The 16,296-nt window shown below is 38.3% G+C and overlaps 1 protein-coding gene across 2 annotated transcripts in view; it reads right to left on the bottom strand.

The window, feature by feature from the left end:
- Window positions 1-16,296, bottom strand: part of PKIB (cAMP-dependent protein kinase inhibitor beta) — a 111,142-nt gene that overhangs the window by 37,032 nt on the left and 57,814 nt on the right. The window contains exon 3 of one of the 2 annotated variants that reach the window (XM_019633871.1): window positions 2,542-2,611. The exons of the other annotated variant lie outside the window; for it this stretch is intronic. The gene's annotated coding sequence lies outside the window, so the exon portion shown is untranslated. The remainder of the gene's footprint in view (window positions 1-2,541; window positions 2,612-16,296) is intronic. 2 annotated transcript variants of the gene reach the window in all.

The raw sequence follows: 16,296 nt of genomic DNA, 5'->3' as shown, positions 1-16,296 counted from the left end.
AAGACAGGCAAAATGATGAGTGTTCTGTCATTGAGAGCTACAGGGTTTGATAAAAGGCACGTCAGCTCTGGCTAAGAAAAAGAACCAAAAAGGTAACATGGTGCCACTGCTGGAACAGGCTGCCTCTCCTGGTGAGTACCTGCGGTTCCGTGGTCTTCCTGCTTCTTTTTATTCATGGCAGAGAACTGGAGTTGGAAAGGAGGAAGCTCTAACTTTCAGACAGCTGAACAGTTAGGAAGGGAAGCTGACTCAGACCACTCTCTATGGCTGCACCTGCAAGGAAGCCTCCAGCCCGCACTAGAGAAGCTGGTGTCACAGGGGTTGCAGGTTCCTAAATGGGCGGAATCAGAGCCAGTCAATTGCAATGGAAATAGAACTGAGGTAGAGGCTCAGATCTTGCCCTGTGGCTTTGGGCGAACCTCTGAGCCTCTCTTTCCTCCTTTGTGAAGTAACAGGTTTGAGAGACATAGTCTCCAACAGTCCTTTCTTATTCAGAAATTCTGCAATTTATGGACTTGGCACTTGGATTTACTTAAAGCAGGACACAGCCAAGGGTGAGCAGTCTGGTTAATGCATAGACATGCAGACATCCAGACTCATCCTTTTTACTCCTGTAACTTGATCTGGACTAGTTGAAGCACATACCCAGAATGACTTGCCCTCATCCATACATGGCAAGCATAGCCAAAGGCTTTATCAATAAAAAGTTAGAGATACAGTGAGGCTGTGAAGCAGCGGTTTGCAAATATCAAAATCAGTGTGGCAACTTTTTGAAAACACAAGTTCCAAACGCTTGTTTCATATCTGCCATATCAGGATCAACCAACGTGAAGTCCTAGACATACATATTTTTTATAAAGTTCCCATGTGGCTTTGATAATCAACTACTGTAATTTGGGGATGATTTTTAAAAAGCAATTAGTGTTTCTCAAAGTGTAGCCTGTAGATTACTTTCCTTTGAATCATCTAAGATGCTTGTTAAAAGTATCTGGGAATGTGGCCAAGAATGTGCATTTAAACAATCCTTTCAGTGATTTTATAAACACCAACGTCATCCATAAAATGGCTTATTTATGCTGACAAATGAAATTAACCATTATGTGGAAAAAACTTCAAGTGTATGAAACAATATATATAGTAAAGAGAAAAAATTATGATTGCAGTATAGGTTTATTTCATTATTATTTAGACTGCATTATTTCATCATTTTATTTAATCCGCATAAGAGGCCTGTTAACAGAGTAACCAAAATGCCTAGTAACACAGGCATTTTTACTCTCATTTTACTGACAAATTGAAGCATTAGAGAGTTCAGGTAACTTGCTCCAAACCGCAATATTCATAAACGGATGCATAGAACTAGAAACTAACATCATATAGCTAAGAAACAACCTATATTGCTAGAGTGTGTATTTCAGAGTTCAGTACACTTTCTAATTAAACAATTTGCTGAGATCTTACCTGATGAAGCAAATTAAAAATATTCTCACTTCCTGTTGGTTGGTTTTATTAGCTGATATACAAATGTTAATGTTATTACAATAACCACATATTAACCAAGATAAAATAACTATTGACTACTAAGCAACAATGCTTCAAGGATTTCCTGGAATCACAAAATCATTTAAAGTAGTCATCATTTCTAGTCAACCATCTTCAAATACAAATATTTATAGTTGAGAAGCCCAGAAAGAACTATGCTGTCCAAGGTTTCATACATGTAGGAAGGAACCCACAGACTCTAGACTTTAGTTATGTAATTCCACTTCCCTAATCTGTCTTTACATCACAGGTCCTAGGCTCTATGCTCTTCAGCTCAATATGCTGGATCTTTGCGTTGGTACTTGACTTGTGCTACCTTAGACTTGAAATGTCACTGGTTCTTCTCAATCATCTAATAAAATATCTGTTTGTGAAAAGACATATTAGTCATGATCTCTTGCTAAACTGAAATAGGAAGCGTCTCCCAGATTCCCCATTACTGAATTGGGATTTAGCACAATAACAGGCATGTCACAAGTACAATGGAACTGAATGTACCTTAGCTATTAAGAGACTCAGTTTTATTTTTTTTTTAAATCACTAACAGTGTTACTGGAAAATACAAAGCTGTCCAAAGCCATTTAATTTTAACAGAATATAAATTCTTCCTTTTCCTGTGTTCACACCCTACCCTTTTCCTCTTCCTTCCCATTGAAGTTACAGACTTTCTAAAATATGTGGAAACACAGATATTTTCACAAAGAGCAATAAATAAGTAATGAAAATGACATCAAGAAAAAGAAATTGCCAAAAAAATAATGCCAACCTTCACTAGCTATAAATAGATGTGGGAAGGTTTTCTGCTTGAGGTTTGATTTCTTTGTTTTGGTTTGGTTTTATGAGGGATGATTTTGTGTGTTTTTCTGTCATTCAAATTATGCATGCCAACTCAGATGGTATATATAGCTTGGCTATATGCTGTCAAGTGTTTTACTGAAAGTCATTTCTTCCACAAAATCAATATCTAATTTTCTAAACAAAGAAGAAAAGTATACTTACAAATCCCTGGTTGAAATACGTTCTTATTTCTAAGACAGGTTTAAGAAGAAACTCTGATAAATTTTCTTTCCTGTAAATTACAAGAAAATATATATGAAGAATTACAAAAGGTAAAAATCTAGATTATCAAGCTTTAATCATTTTGTCTGTTTTTTTATTTTTTATTTTTTTGAGTTAAAACTAATAAATACCATGATTTCCCTGACTTTCTTGAGAAAAGCAGAACCTCCAATTCTACAACAAAATTTTATACTAAAAGTCAAAAGGGCCTCACTTCAAACAATAGGAATTAGTGCCTGGGAATACCAACTACAAAATGCAGTGTATAATTACTTCATTCATGCTTTTAGGGATCAATGTCAAGTTGAGATACTCATCCCCTGAAAATGACTGACCATTACAGCAAACATTTTAGGCATAGAAAAATGACTGTAAGAAAATGCTTGGCATGACCACACCTTTCAGAGGTTGTAGAAACATATCACACTTTTGGAATGACTGTAGAGAACTTTTGCGTCTTTTGCTGCTTTTTTAAGTGCCTTGAGACATTGTACCAATTTTCCCAGTACCCACACAGACTATGTGGAAGGAATCTAACCATCTTGCCCTTAGAAACCAAGATAAACTACATACATAGAATTCCTATTCACAGAGTGGGCTTTGTGTCTCTTCGCTTAGTACCTGACACAAGAAGGGTGAAAAATGCTAGAAGTATGAATAACATCAGTATTCACATTAGCCACTCAGAGGAATAGGGCACTTTGCAAATTCCCTCCAACACACTCACACTACCCTAGTTCAGCCTGCCATTTTTTTCTTCCTGGACTATTGCAACAATATCCTAAATGATTTTCTTGTACTCATTCTTGCTTCCTATACATCCATTCTTTACACGGATTGCAGGTGGATTATTTCAAAGTATATCTACTCATGATCATTCTATGATTAATCCTTCACAGCTTCCCCATCACCTACAGGATCAAGTCCAAGCCTTTTCACAGGGCGCATGGTGCTACTCCAGGAGTTGGCCCCAGTCTACCTTCCCTTGATTTTCACCTCTGCCTGACCTGCACTAATCCTGAAGCTCTGCAGGCACACCCAGCCAATGGCACCCCTGTGCCTTGTTTATAGTGCTCCTGTGGCTGAGGGGTTTTTTGCCTTCATTCCCCCTCCCCCTCCCCTGGCTAACATCTATTCATCCATTCAGGGTTAACTTGGGCACCCCTTTCCCAGAAGTCTTCTCTACCCCCACAAGCTCTAGGTATGTTCCCTCCTCTGGGCTCTAAAACACTCTGGTAAATCTCTAGTATAGAAGTTACCACACATCAATTTTTGATTAGTGTCTGCCTTCCCACCCCCACCTCACATAACTTTTTTAAAGTCTTTTGAGGGCATGGACTGTGACCCCTTCATCTTGCACAGTGTTTTGCACATAGTAAGAGAAATGCAATAAATACCTGTTTGAGTCTCAAGGTGTATGAGGTGATTTTCAGACTCAGCTGTCTGAATGCATACGTTATAATCTTAAAAGAATCTAAAATCAAAAGCAGACATTTTTTAACCTCGTTCCTATACCCAGCTTCCCAAATGCTTTCACTGTTCTTCTTAATCTGTATCTAGCACTGTTTCCCTTTAATTGAGTCCTATTTGTTCAGGCTGAATACAAGGAACTGAGAAGAGGAAGAGAAAAATAAATTTAAAAAATGATCTTATGGGAAGTAGTAGTAGTAAAAATAAAATTTTATAAACTTCAAAGTTTATGTAATATAATGCAAATATGTGCTCCTAAAAAAAATAAACTTAAGAAAATATATTTTTGTAGTCCTAATTTTTTCAAACACTCGCATTCAGGTCTTGTCAATGATCTAGTCAAAACTGCAAAGAGGAGTTCAGTTTAAAGTCAATTAGATAAAACTAAACAGTGTTATTTGTGTCTTTAAAATGCATGTTTAAAAAAATTCCTTTAATAATTTCTGGTCAAGATGGTGGAGTAAGTAAACACTATGCTTACTTCCTCTCATGACCACATCAAAATTACAATTAAAGTACAGCACAACCATCATTGAGCACTGTCTTAAGCCAAGCTGAACTGAAGCCCTACAACTAATGACATACAGAAGCAACCGCCTAGAGATTGGTAGGAGAGACAGAGTCGTGGAATGGGCTGGTCTGACACCCACATATGACCTTTAAAGTCAGGAGAAATATCTTGGCTGTGGAGGTCCCTCTCCACACCCCCAAGGAGTAAGGGGTCCCAGCCCCACACCAGGCTCCGCAGTCCAGGGCTCCAGCGCCAGGAAAAGAAATAGCCATAACTTCTGGCTGTGAAAACTAGTGGAGACTGTGGTTGAGTGAGACAAGGGCGGCTGCAGTCCCAGGTGCTCCTCTTAAAGGGACCACAACACATGGACTCATTCGCTGATGCATTTGCTCACTCTGATCTCCAGCACTGAGACAGCAGCTCAAAAGGCTGGGACATAAGGGGAGGAACTGAGTTGTTTGACTTAGGTTGAGGGCTGGAGGGGAACCTTTCTCCTGGACGGAGGAGCGGGCAGAAGCCATTGTTTCTTTGTTGAGCCCTTTCCCATCCTGGTGGGCAGACACAGGCAGCTGCCATATCTGAGTCTCATCAAATTGGCTAACACCCTTAGTTTGCCACACCGGGATAGTCCCAGAGTCCCCACCCAACCAATTTTCAGGTACACCCAGGCAGCATTCAGTAGATTTTCAGTACAAATGGCCTGTCTTGGTTCATGCTGCAGACTTTCCTAAAATCTTTCAAAGTTCAAAAAACCCAAACAAGCAGGATCTGACTTTGGCACGTCCCATAACTCTTGCTGAGCAGCCCTAGGTGTGGCACTAGCCACAGTCAGTCTCAGTTCATGGTGGACACCTTGAGGTATCTTCAAGCCCAGCACAAGTGGTAGCCACCTGTGGATTGCTTTGTGGCTCATGCCAGCTGTCTCCAGGAAGGAGACTGGCTATGACTGAACTTGGCCTGTGGCAGGGCCCCTGCCAGGATGCCCTAGGAACCAGCACACCTGGATGCCAGCTTCAGACTGAGCCAGAGTATCACCCAGCCACCTCCAAGAATGACACACACAAAGGGCAGACTAGGCAGGTACCAGAGCCCTGCTAAAACAAATCCTGCTCCATTGGGTCAGCCCCAGCACAACAGCCCCGCCACTGTAGTCATAGCAAGTCCTCACAACCAATCAGCCTGAGGGTCAGTTTCTCCCATTGATATGCAAATAGCAACCAAGGTTCAACTCTAACAGGAAGGCACACACAACCCACACAAGGGACATACCTGGAGTACCCAGCTGAGGTAACAAGGGAGACAGCACCACTGGGCCCCACAGGACACCTACTACATAAGACTACTCTACTAAATCCAGGAGGCATAGCAGCCCTACTTAATACATAGAAACAAACATAGGAAGGCAGACAAAATGGGGATACAAAGAAACATCCCCCCAAAAAAAACAGAACAAACATCCAGAAAAAGAATTAAACAAAATGGAGACAGGCAATCTACCAGACAGAGAGTTCCAAACACTGATTATATGGTTGCTCAATGACTCAGAGAGAACTTCAAGAAAGAGATAGGAAACATAAAAATACAGAAAACATAAAAAAGAACCAGTCATAAATAAAGAATACAATAACTGAAATCAAGAATACATTAGAAGGAATCAACAATAGATTAATAGATTAGACAAAGCAGAGAATCGAATGAGCAATTTAGAAGATATGGTAGCAGAAAACACCCAAACAGAACAGCAAAAAGAAATAACCCCCCAAAAACGAATATTATTTAAGGGGCATCTGAGACAACATCAAGCATACCAACATTTGGACCATAGGGGTACCAGAAAGAGAAGAGAGAGAGCAAGGAACTAAAAACCTAAACCTATTTGAACTAATAATGATGAAAAACTTCCCTAACCTGGTGAAGGAAACAGACATTACTAATTACTTAAAATGTAAATGGATTAAATTCTCCAATCAAAAGATAGGGTGGCTGAATGGATAAGAAAACACCCTTACATATGCTGCTTATAAGAGGCTAACTTCAGATTGAAAGACTCAAAGAGACTAAAAGTAAAGAGATGAGAAAAGATATTTCATGAAAATTGAAAAAAAAAAAAAAAGCTGGCATAGCCATACTATACCAGACAAAATAGATTTTAAAACAAAGGCTATAACAAGAGGCAATGAAGAACCCAGTAATCCCACTTCAGGGTATTCACCCAAAGAAACCTAAAATGCTACTTCAAGGGGATGTGTGCATCTATATGTTCATTGCAGTATTGTTTACAATGTCAAAGACGTGGAGGCAGCCGGAGTGTCTGTCGATGGATGAATGGATAAAGAGGAGGTGGCACATACATACAGTGGAATATTGCTCAGCCATGGAAGGGAATGAATGGGTTTTTGCTACCTGCCGTGGCATGGATGGGCCTGGAGGGTGTTGTGCTGAGTGGCATATGTCAGACAGAGAAAGAAAGCTGTAATGTGGTTTTGCTAATATGTGGACTCTAAAGAACAAAACGAACAAACAAAACAGAAATGAAGTCACAGATACAGAGAACATTTTGATGGTTGTCATATGGGAGGAAGTTTGGGGGTAGGTGAAAAAGGATTAAGAAATACAAATTGGTTGTTACAAAGTATTCATGGGAATGTAGGTTTTGACATAAGGAATGTAGTCAATAATATTGTAATAACTATGTATGGTGTCAGATGGGTATAAGATTTATTAGGGTTCTAGATGCGTGGAGGTTTGGGGGTAGGGTGAAAAAGGTGAAGGCATTAAAAAGTACAAATTGGTAGTTTCAAAACAGTTGTGGGGATATAAAGTAAAGCATAAGGAATATAGTCAATAATATGGTGATACCTATGTATTGGGTTGTCGGAAAAGTCATGGCGCATGTTTGCGACAGCTGGCACCAGTTCATTTTTGAAAGTACTAGCATCATTCATATCTATGTTATGGCTATGTCATTTGAGAGCTGACAGTTCTAGCTTCATTCTAAGAAAAAATTGAGTGATTTGGTTGAGTTTTGGAGATTTTACAACAAGTTGAAGATGGAAGACCAAACTGTGCATTTTTGCCATATTTTACTGAATGCGTGTCAAGCTTGTGAAAAGTTGCATAAAGTTTACAGTGACAATGCTCTACAAGAACGTCAGTGCCAACAATGGTTCATGAAATTCTGTGCTGGTGATTTTGATCTCAATGATGCTCCTCGGTCAGGAAAGTCCACCGAGGTTGATGACAAGAAAATAAAGGCATTGATCAAGTCAAACCCACATTACACGACACATGAGATTGCAGAAACATTGAACATCCATCATTCAAGCATTCATGACCACCTGAAGAAGCTGGGATACATAAGAAAGCTTGATATTTGGGTTCTGCATGAACTCGAAGTTCATTTGACGGCACGTGTAAACATCTGCTATATGCTCATTAAATATGAGGAAAACGATCCTTTTGTGAAGCGACTAATAATTGGTGATAAGAAATGGATTGTGTACAACAATGTGGTGCACAAATGGTCTTAGTCCCAATGTGATGATTCGTCTCAAATGACATTGAAAGCAGGCCTTCATCAGAAGAAGGTTATGCTCTCAGTGTGGTGGGATTTTAAAGGTGTTGTGTTTTTGAGCTCCTACCAAAGAACCAAACAATCAATTCGAATGTGTACTGTCGGCATTGGACAGTTTGAACAAATCCATCATCCAGAAATGTCCAGAGCTTGTTAATTGTAAAGAAGTTGTGCTCCATCACGACCACACACAAGTTTGATCACCTGTCAAAAATTACTGGAGCTTGGATGGGATGTGTTGCCACACCCACCATGCTCGCCTGACCTTGAGCCATCAGACTTCCACTTGTTTCTCTCTCTTCAAAACTCCTTGCGTGGCATAACATTCAATTCAGATGAGGCTGTAAATCAGCACCTTGTTCAGTTTTTCGCAAATAATGACAGGTCCTTCTATGAACGAGGAATTATGAAGCTCACTGAAAGATGGCAAAAGATTATCGAACAAAACGGGCAATATATCATTGATTGATCTTTGTTCTTTATATAAATAAATAACCTTTGAAAAACATAGACAAAATACATCATGACTTTTCCGACAACCCAATATAATGCCATGTGGGTACTAGCATAGTCAGAGGGATCAGTTCTTAAATTATATAAATGTTGAAGACTATGCTGTACACCTGAAATCAATATACAATAACATTGAATTTCAACTGTAATTAAAATATTTAAAAAGGGAGAAAAAAAGGTGAAGAGGAATAAGATGTTCAAATTCCAGGTATAAAATAAATAAGTCATGGGGATATAATTACAGCATAGGGAATATAGTTAATAATATTGTGATAGCATAGTAAGTGTCAGAAGGTTGTTGGACTTCTGGTGATGATTTCTTTAGGTATATAAATGTTGAATAATTATGGTGTATACCTGAAACTAATATAATATTGTATGTTATCTATATATTTTTAAAAATCTTTAAAAAAATAACAAATCCTTTTAATTTGTATACCTCTTCCATGATAAAATTTGTTTTTATTTTATGAATTTCCACCTATCTCTGCTCACTGAAATAGAATCAAAAAGCAAAAAAGAAATAGAAGAGTAACATAATTATTTTTCCCTCTCTACTTCTTTGAAGCTTATGTTACATCCAGATATACTTATGTAATAAACTTTAAAAAAATATTCCATACATATTTTTGGTTACTCATACACATCAAAACTCAGATTTACAGGGATATGCTAAACCCAAATACACTAAAGATTAAAAGATAGTCTCTATTCATCCTTTAAGTTATCAGTTATCAAAAATTTTACTAAAAAAGTAGTAATTCCTATAAAGATTTCAAAAACAGTGGCATACCCCTAACAACAGCAAAAAAGTGTTTTGAGCACATTCCTCCTATTCATGAATATTTGTTTTTATAAATTACAATTATATTAATATATTAATGTATTTGTAACTACATTAATATAATTTATATGTTATATCATTATCATTAATGTTAAATACATTAACAGAAATGTAAAATAAAATAAATATATCTAGGTGTTCTACTATGTTCTCCCTGCACTTTAGCATAGGATGCAGAATTTGAAAGGTGTTGCTACTACAGGAGGTCTAATTCTCTCTCCATTCGCTCTCTTAGAACTACAATTAAATCTAGAAAAATCCCGGTGATATATATGACAGCTAAGAGATACCCAAGGCAAAAACGTCAGTGGTCTCACCAAAGGATGGTGTATGCGTTGCAAGGGAAACAGATCAGGGTGTGGGTGGATCATCAGAGATCCACATTATTAAAAACACCTGCACACTCAGAGTTGTGAATTAACAGAGATCCTAAAAATTCCTAGTCCTGGCCTGGCCGAGTGGCTCAGTCAGTTAAGAGCTCACTCAAGAGTTTGAGCTCTGAGCAACAGCGGTTTGATTCCTGGCCCAAATTTCTAGTCCAGTGACTTTAGAACTATTTTTTTTTTAGCTGAGGAATTTTTTTTTCCCAAATAAACTCTTTAGCAGATGCTCAATACACAAGATGGATGCAAGCAGAGCCGCTCTGGCTAATGCAGATTCAGAGTCTGAGGCTCTACCCACTCTCCCCTCTTCCTCCACTTCTCTTCCTCCAGGCGTGTGGTTTGAAAACCCGTGATCACATTGTCATTTTGGAGATGAGGTTACCAGGCTAGAGATAGAACAAGAGCAGCCATGTCAAGACCACGTAATAAAGTAGCCAAAATTATTCATCGTGGGCACGTGTCCATCTTACCTTTTGATGCCCCTGCCTTGTTTTCATGGACTGGCTTCCCTGTATACCCCAATCTGATCTCAGTTGTAAATGGAAATATTAAACTATGATCTGATAGGATTTAAGGTAATGTTTGCTTCTAGGTTTTGGTAAAAAATGAATACTTATTTTCTCATTGAATATACATATTTTCTAACTTGAAAGCTTTAATAACTCAAGCCACCAGCCATGTCAATATGCAAATAATATGCATAAAGGAGAAAGATCCAGTTCATCTCAAACACAAGATTTCAGGATGTCGCCAAAACCTCAGAAATAAAAATAAAAATATTTTAATGTAGTGTTTTTTTCATGAATCAAAATGAATGCAAAAAATCCATGATGAACACAATATCAAAATTTTACATAAAGATTTGACGCTGCACTTGTACAACTCAGCCTCTTGCACTTCACTGTAGCGCTAAACCTGGCCCAGTAACTTCTCTGAAAGAACGAAGTACTAATATACAAATGTTATCAGGTTAGCTGTGTTATGTAAATGTCTGCCTCTCTAATAGGATTGTAGAAGGAGAAGAAAATGTAGTTTGGAGAACAAAGCCCAGTCAAGCTGTGTGATGTGATACAGACCTTTATACCTCAATCTATAGACTGAGGATGAAGTTAAGTTGTTTGGAAACAAATTAGCAACTAGAGAACTAGAACACATGAAGTAGTACATAGTCCATGTTAACATTTGAGCTGTTTTACAGTTTCAATGTGCTCCTAAATCTAGTTATAGCTGCTTCAATAAGCATTCTTTTCCATTTTTGTTTTGTTTTTAAAGTCAAATCATAGTTCTAAAATGTGCAAGAACCCAAATGTTCAAAATGTCAGATGTACATCATCTGGCTCCTAAAGGCAAATGAACCACTTCAACTGCAAGATCTAGTTTTTAAAAGCTGCTCTTAAGATGCATTTAACCTCTCAAGCTCTACAATGGTGCAAACAACCATCGAAAGATGAGTCATTGTGACATTAGAGAGCACAGACATTCATGAGAATGTTTTCTATCCACAGAACCCTCAAAAACTAGCTTAGGAAAACAAATGATGCCATGCCTGACACACAGTCGGTACTCAGCACATATTTACTGGATAAGTAAATGAATTAATGAATGAATGAAAGGTGAATAAAGACTGGACGCAGGTAGAAAAGCACTAGATTTTAAAGAGCTTTGAAACAGAGACTTTATGCCGTGGGCTACTGAGTAGAGGTTTAACAAGCAAAAAAAGTGGCTCTTTAAAATAAAAAAAATGGGTGAATTGATAGTAAGCAAACAGTAAATCCAACTATAAGTCTCCAGAATTAATCTTGGCATTGGGCAATAAAATCCCACCAAAGGGTGAAGACAGTAAAATTGGAGTAAGGCAGGTGTGGCAGAAACTGCTGATTGGCTCCCAAGAGCTCTTCTCCTCTTCTCTAAAACTAGAAAGTTTAGCTGGGAACATGGCTAAGGACCAGATTACCAAGTCTCCTATGCTACTAGATACGGCCATGCAAGTGGATTTTTTCATTTAAACATGAGCTATGAGTAGAAGTGATGTATTCCATTTCTGGGTTATACCCTTAAAGAGAGGGGAGTGTGGTCCCTCCCTCCTCTTTCTGAAAACTGGACTGAAGCTATCAATGGTGGTGAGCAATCATTCGTTCCCCAGGTGGACAAGGACAATACCTTGGGAATGACAAAGCAACAAGGTGGAAGAAACCTACATCCCAAACATGAAAAAGTCATTATAGCATCTCTGGACCACCCACTCAGGCCGTCCATAAGAAAAAACTAAACTTACTCTGTGTTTAATCCACTGTTATTTTTGGACTTTGTTATAACTGCCAAGCCAATGTCTTAACTAATACAGATGGATGTAAAACAAATTTCAAAATGGAAAAATCCATGAAATGTGGTGACAGGCTACAGTGAATGAAGGAGAGCAATGCGCTGAAACAATTGCCAAGTTTTATGTTTGGAAACTAGGATAACAAAATTACTAACGAAACAATAGATGAAAAAGAGAGTTGGTGGAGTTTAGATGATGGTGTATCAAAGGGATATGCACGGTAAGTAACTGGAATTATAGGCCTGGAGCTTAGTCAAGAGGAGAAAATCGAAAATGGAAATTTGAGTGAATTTGTAGTAATTTTCATTATTCTGAAATAATGAGAATTGATAGAATCTCAAACTAAAAGACATCAGAATGTATCGAAAACTGAAAGACAAGGTGTCTTCACAGAAGGCAAGAGGAGAAAGCAATAATCAGCAAAGGAAAAAAAAAAGAAAAACATTATTTCAATAAGAGAAGGGTAATGATTGAAAACATGGAATAATAGAATTAACCTTAATCCAAGATGACAAACAAATTTAAAAGGATGTTGATGTGGTCTAAATTTCTTAAATTTGTTTAATGGTCTCATGAAAAATTAATACAATCATTTATTGAAATAGAAAAGCATTAATCAGAGTTCTGAACAAATCAGGTCTCAATCACACTTTAGTTTCAATTTAAATTTCCAGAATTCCCAGCGAGCAAAGAACAAACAACAGGTAATTATATCATTTTCTCCTTTATTCTCACACCAGAGGGAGAATGAGGTGAGAGGAATAGAGGGAAATGGGAACAGAAGTATTTTGCTCCTTTCAGAAGGCTGAAGTTTATAAGTGGAAATAGGAAAATGAAATAAGGGCCTTGTCCCCAAATTTATTAACTTACATTCAAAGATACAAGGGAATCTAAATTTCACATTTAAACTTTGAAGTTACTATAAGGCTGGCAGCATGGAAGTCAACTGTTACTTATGAGAAGCAAGAGTTTGGAAATCTGTATCACTTGTTAGATGCATTCCCATTACTGGAAGGTCACCAGCGTTCCTGAATAGTCAGGCAACATTGTTGGGCAGTGCTGTCCAACAGTTTTTTTTCCCCACCTGTTCTTGGCAAGCCAACCAGGAGGGTGTTTTTAGGGAGAAGGCAGACCAGAGGTTTCTACTTTTTTTTATTTTTATTTTTTATTTTAAAGAAATGAACTTTTTTTTTTTTAAGATTTTATTGGGGAGTTAGGGAAGGGAACAGTGTTGGGGAATTGGGGAAAGGGAACATTGTGTTTTCCCAGGACCCATCAACTCCAAGTCAAGTTGTTGTCCTTCAGTCTTAGTTGTGGAGAGCGCAAGCTCAGCTCCAAGTCCAGTGGCCACTTTCAATCTAGTTGCAGAGGGCGTAGCCCACCATCCCATGCGGGAGTTGAACCGGCAAGCTTGTTAAGCCATCCTGCCACCTACTGGTAGCTCAGCCATCTTGCTGCCTATTGGTAGCTCAGTGGCAGATCAGCTTGGCACAGCTCAGGCCCATGTGGGAATCAAACTGGCAACGCTGGTGCTCAGAGCTCGAGCTCTAACCAACTGAGCCACCTGGCCGGCCTGAGATTTCTATTTTTCATTCCACTGTCCACTTCAGGATGATGAAGCTCACTATGTTAGCTTTTTCTTAAGATTATTTTCTCTCTAGCTTTAGCTTGCAGAATGCACCTTAGAGCTTCCCGAGGGACATCAGGGAAACTTTCAGGATTCTTTACCACTACATTTTCATTGAAACCAATCATACTAATTCACTTTGGATGAAAAATTGATAGTCTCTTCCTTTCCTTGGAAGAGAAGTCTGTTAGTAATCTCCTCTTCCTCCTCACATTGTGATTGCATTATCCATGATCTTTAAGCTGCTCGGGGGATAGTTTTTGTCCTTGTTGCTAGCGTTATACTTGAGTTTCATCATCAGTCTTTTTTAAGTTATTAATACTGGCTTGAATTTTAGAATTCCACCCTCCCTTTTTTATATAATGACCAGGCATCACTATTTATTCCTCCAAGCAAAGCAGGGTGAGAAGATCTGCCCTAAAATGATCTCTCCTTTATAAAGGTTACAAAATACCTTAACAGAGGTTGTTGTACACCATCAAGCTAGCTTGGAGGGAAAAATTTTTTTTTATGTTTTTGAGTTAGTGTAAGCATAAGGGAAGAGTGTCTGTGTGTCAGGGGTGGGGACATGAGGAATTGTGAGTCATGGAACTTAGTATTCAACAGACAAAACTGTCATGTTTCACCCCGAACTGTTCTGCCCATCTTCTCAGGTGTGGCTTGTGTGGTTCTGAAATTCCTGACATTTAACACAGAGTCTGAAAGCCTCTGACCATTCAGGAAAGCCCCTTTCTCTACCCTTTTACAATGTGTCATATAAAAACCACAGAACCAAAGCATCAGATGAAAATTTATTATAAACTACTCATTGCTTTTTAATGTTTCCTTGCAAAGCTTCAATAAAAGAAATCACTTTAAAAATTTTCCAACAATATTAAACTTCTTAGCCTATATTACGTTCTTGACAATATCATAATCCTCAAACACCAGGAAATCAGCTCATAAGCCTCAAATGTGTTCCATGCAATGTATAACCCTTTAATAGGTATATCTGGGGCTAAAGAGAAAACAGGTATCACAGCTGATAAATGAATTTTGATGTTAATAATAAAACAGTGTTGAAATGTTAAGTACTAGCCCCCATACTGTTATGTTCATACTAGCAGATTTAGATCTGGCATTCAAACATTTAGGCTCACAAAAGAAATCCAATGAAAACTATATTCTATAGGAAGCAAATATACCAGCCTGTTGGTAGGGAAAGAAGCAAACAGTTGCTGAGTGCTCATGATTTTCCAGATGTCTTGAACATTCTCTCACTGAATATTTACAAAAGCTCAGAAGTAAATAGTAATACCATTGAACGCCTAAGGTTATCATAGAGCCAGCACCAAGCAGTGCCAAGTTTTGAACCCAGGTCTGCCTAACACAAAGTCATATTGACTCAGTAATAGCAGTGGTCCTTGACTAAGTCATAGGAGCAGCAAAGAGTAAATATGTGGAAAAGTAGAACTAAGGAATTCTGCTTTAGTGGTCACTTAGAATATGCTACATTTTTTTTCAAGGTGGTTTTTATAAGACATCCTACTAGCATTATATTTTAACACCAGCTGCTCCATCCCCACCTTGACAAGATCAGTAACCTGTTCAAAGGAGCCTGACCTGTTTTTTTCAAAAAGTACAGCAATTTTCTCAAAGGCAGTTTAGGACTAGCATTAAATGTGTTGTCATCTTGCATATTTTCCAGAAAATGATTCGACATACTCCTAGAGTAACAGGGGTAGGAGGCCGGGGAGGAGCACAAAAAACCATAATAGATCCCCAATTTTAAACACTGCTTTTGAAATAGATATTATTACAGTGCGGTGCCTCTTTGGGTAAGGCAAGGTGCTCTTACGAAATGGACATAATGACCTCTTACAAAACAATAAACCCTTTGCACTTCACTTCCCTCTGCACAGATAGCCTAAAGGAGCTATACGGGCTATTGCCATGTTAACTTCTTAAGTCTGGTTAAGAGGCAGGGTCAATAGTAAGAACACCTTGCAAAGGACGCCAGGCAGTCATTAAGGTTTGGTGAGAGAAAGCTAAAGCTGGGAGAGATTCTAACACTGAAGGCAGTATAATGCTATGCACGAGAGCTCTGGAGCCAGGCTGGCTCTAGAACATAACAGCTGTAACTTGGGCAACTTCAGCCCAACTTTCCTTATTCATATGTGGAAATAAAACTTCTGCCTCACAGAGTGTTATGAAGATTAAATGAGACAATGTCTGAAAAGTACTTGGTATAAAGCCTAACACATAGTGCTTAATAAACAATAGTCATTATTAGGATGTGCTTTGTACTAAAGGAGAAACTGCACTTTAGAAGATGACTAGCACAAGATCACAGGCCGTTTCTTTATTGGGGGGAAGTGTGTATAAACTCAGCTCCATCTAAAATCAAATTCCCTCTAAATAACCAATTACCAACATAGGACCAGAAAAGGTCTGTGAAAATTTCAAATGAA

The sequence above is a fragment of the Hipposideros armiger genome, unplaced genomic scaffold (genome assembly GCF_001890085.2).
Source record: "Hipposideros armiger isolate ML-2016 unplaced genomic scaffold, ASM189008v1 scaffold_1423, whole genome shotgun sequence".
NCBI lineage: Eukaryota > Metazoa > Chordata > Mammalia > Chiroptera > Hipposideridae > Hipposideros > Hipposideros armiger.
The sequence above is the reverse complement of the archived record's forward strand: the minus strand, read 5'-3'. Positions and strand labels throughout refer to the sequence as shown.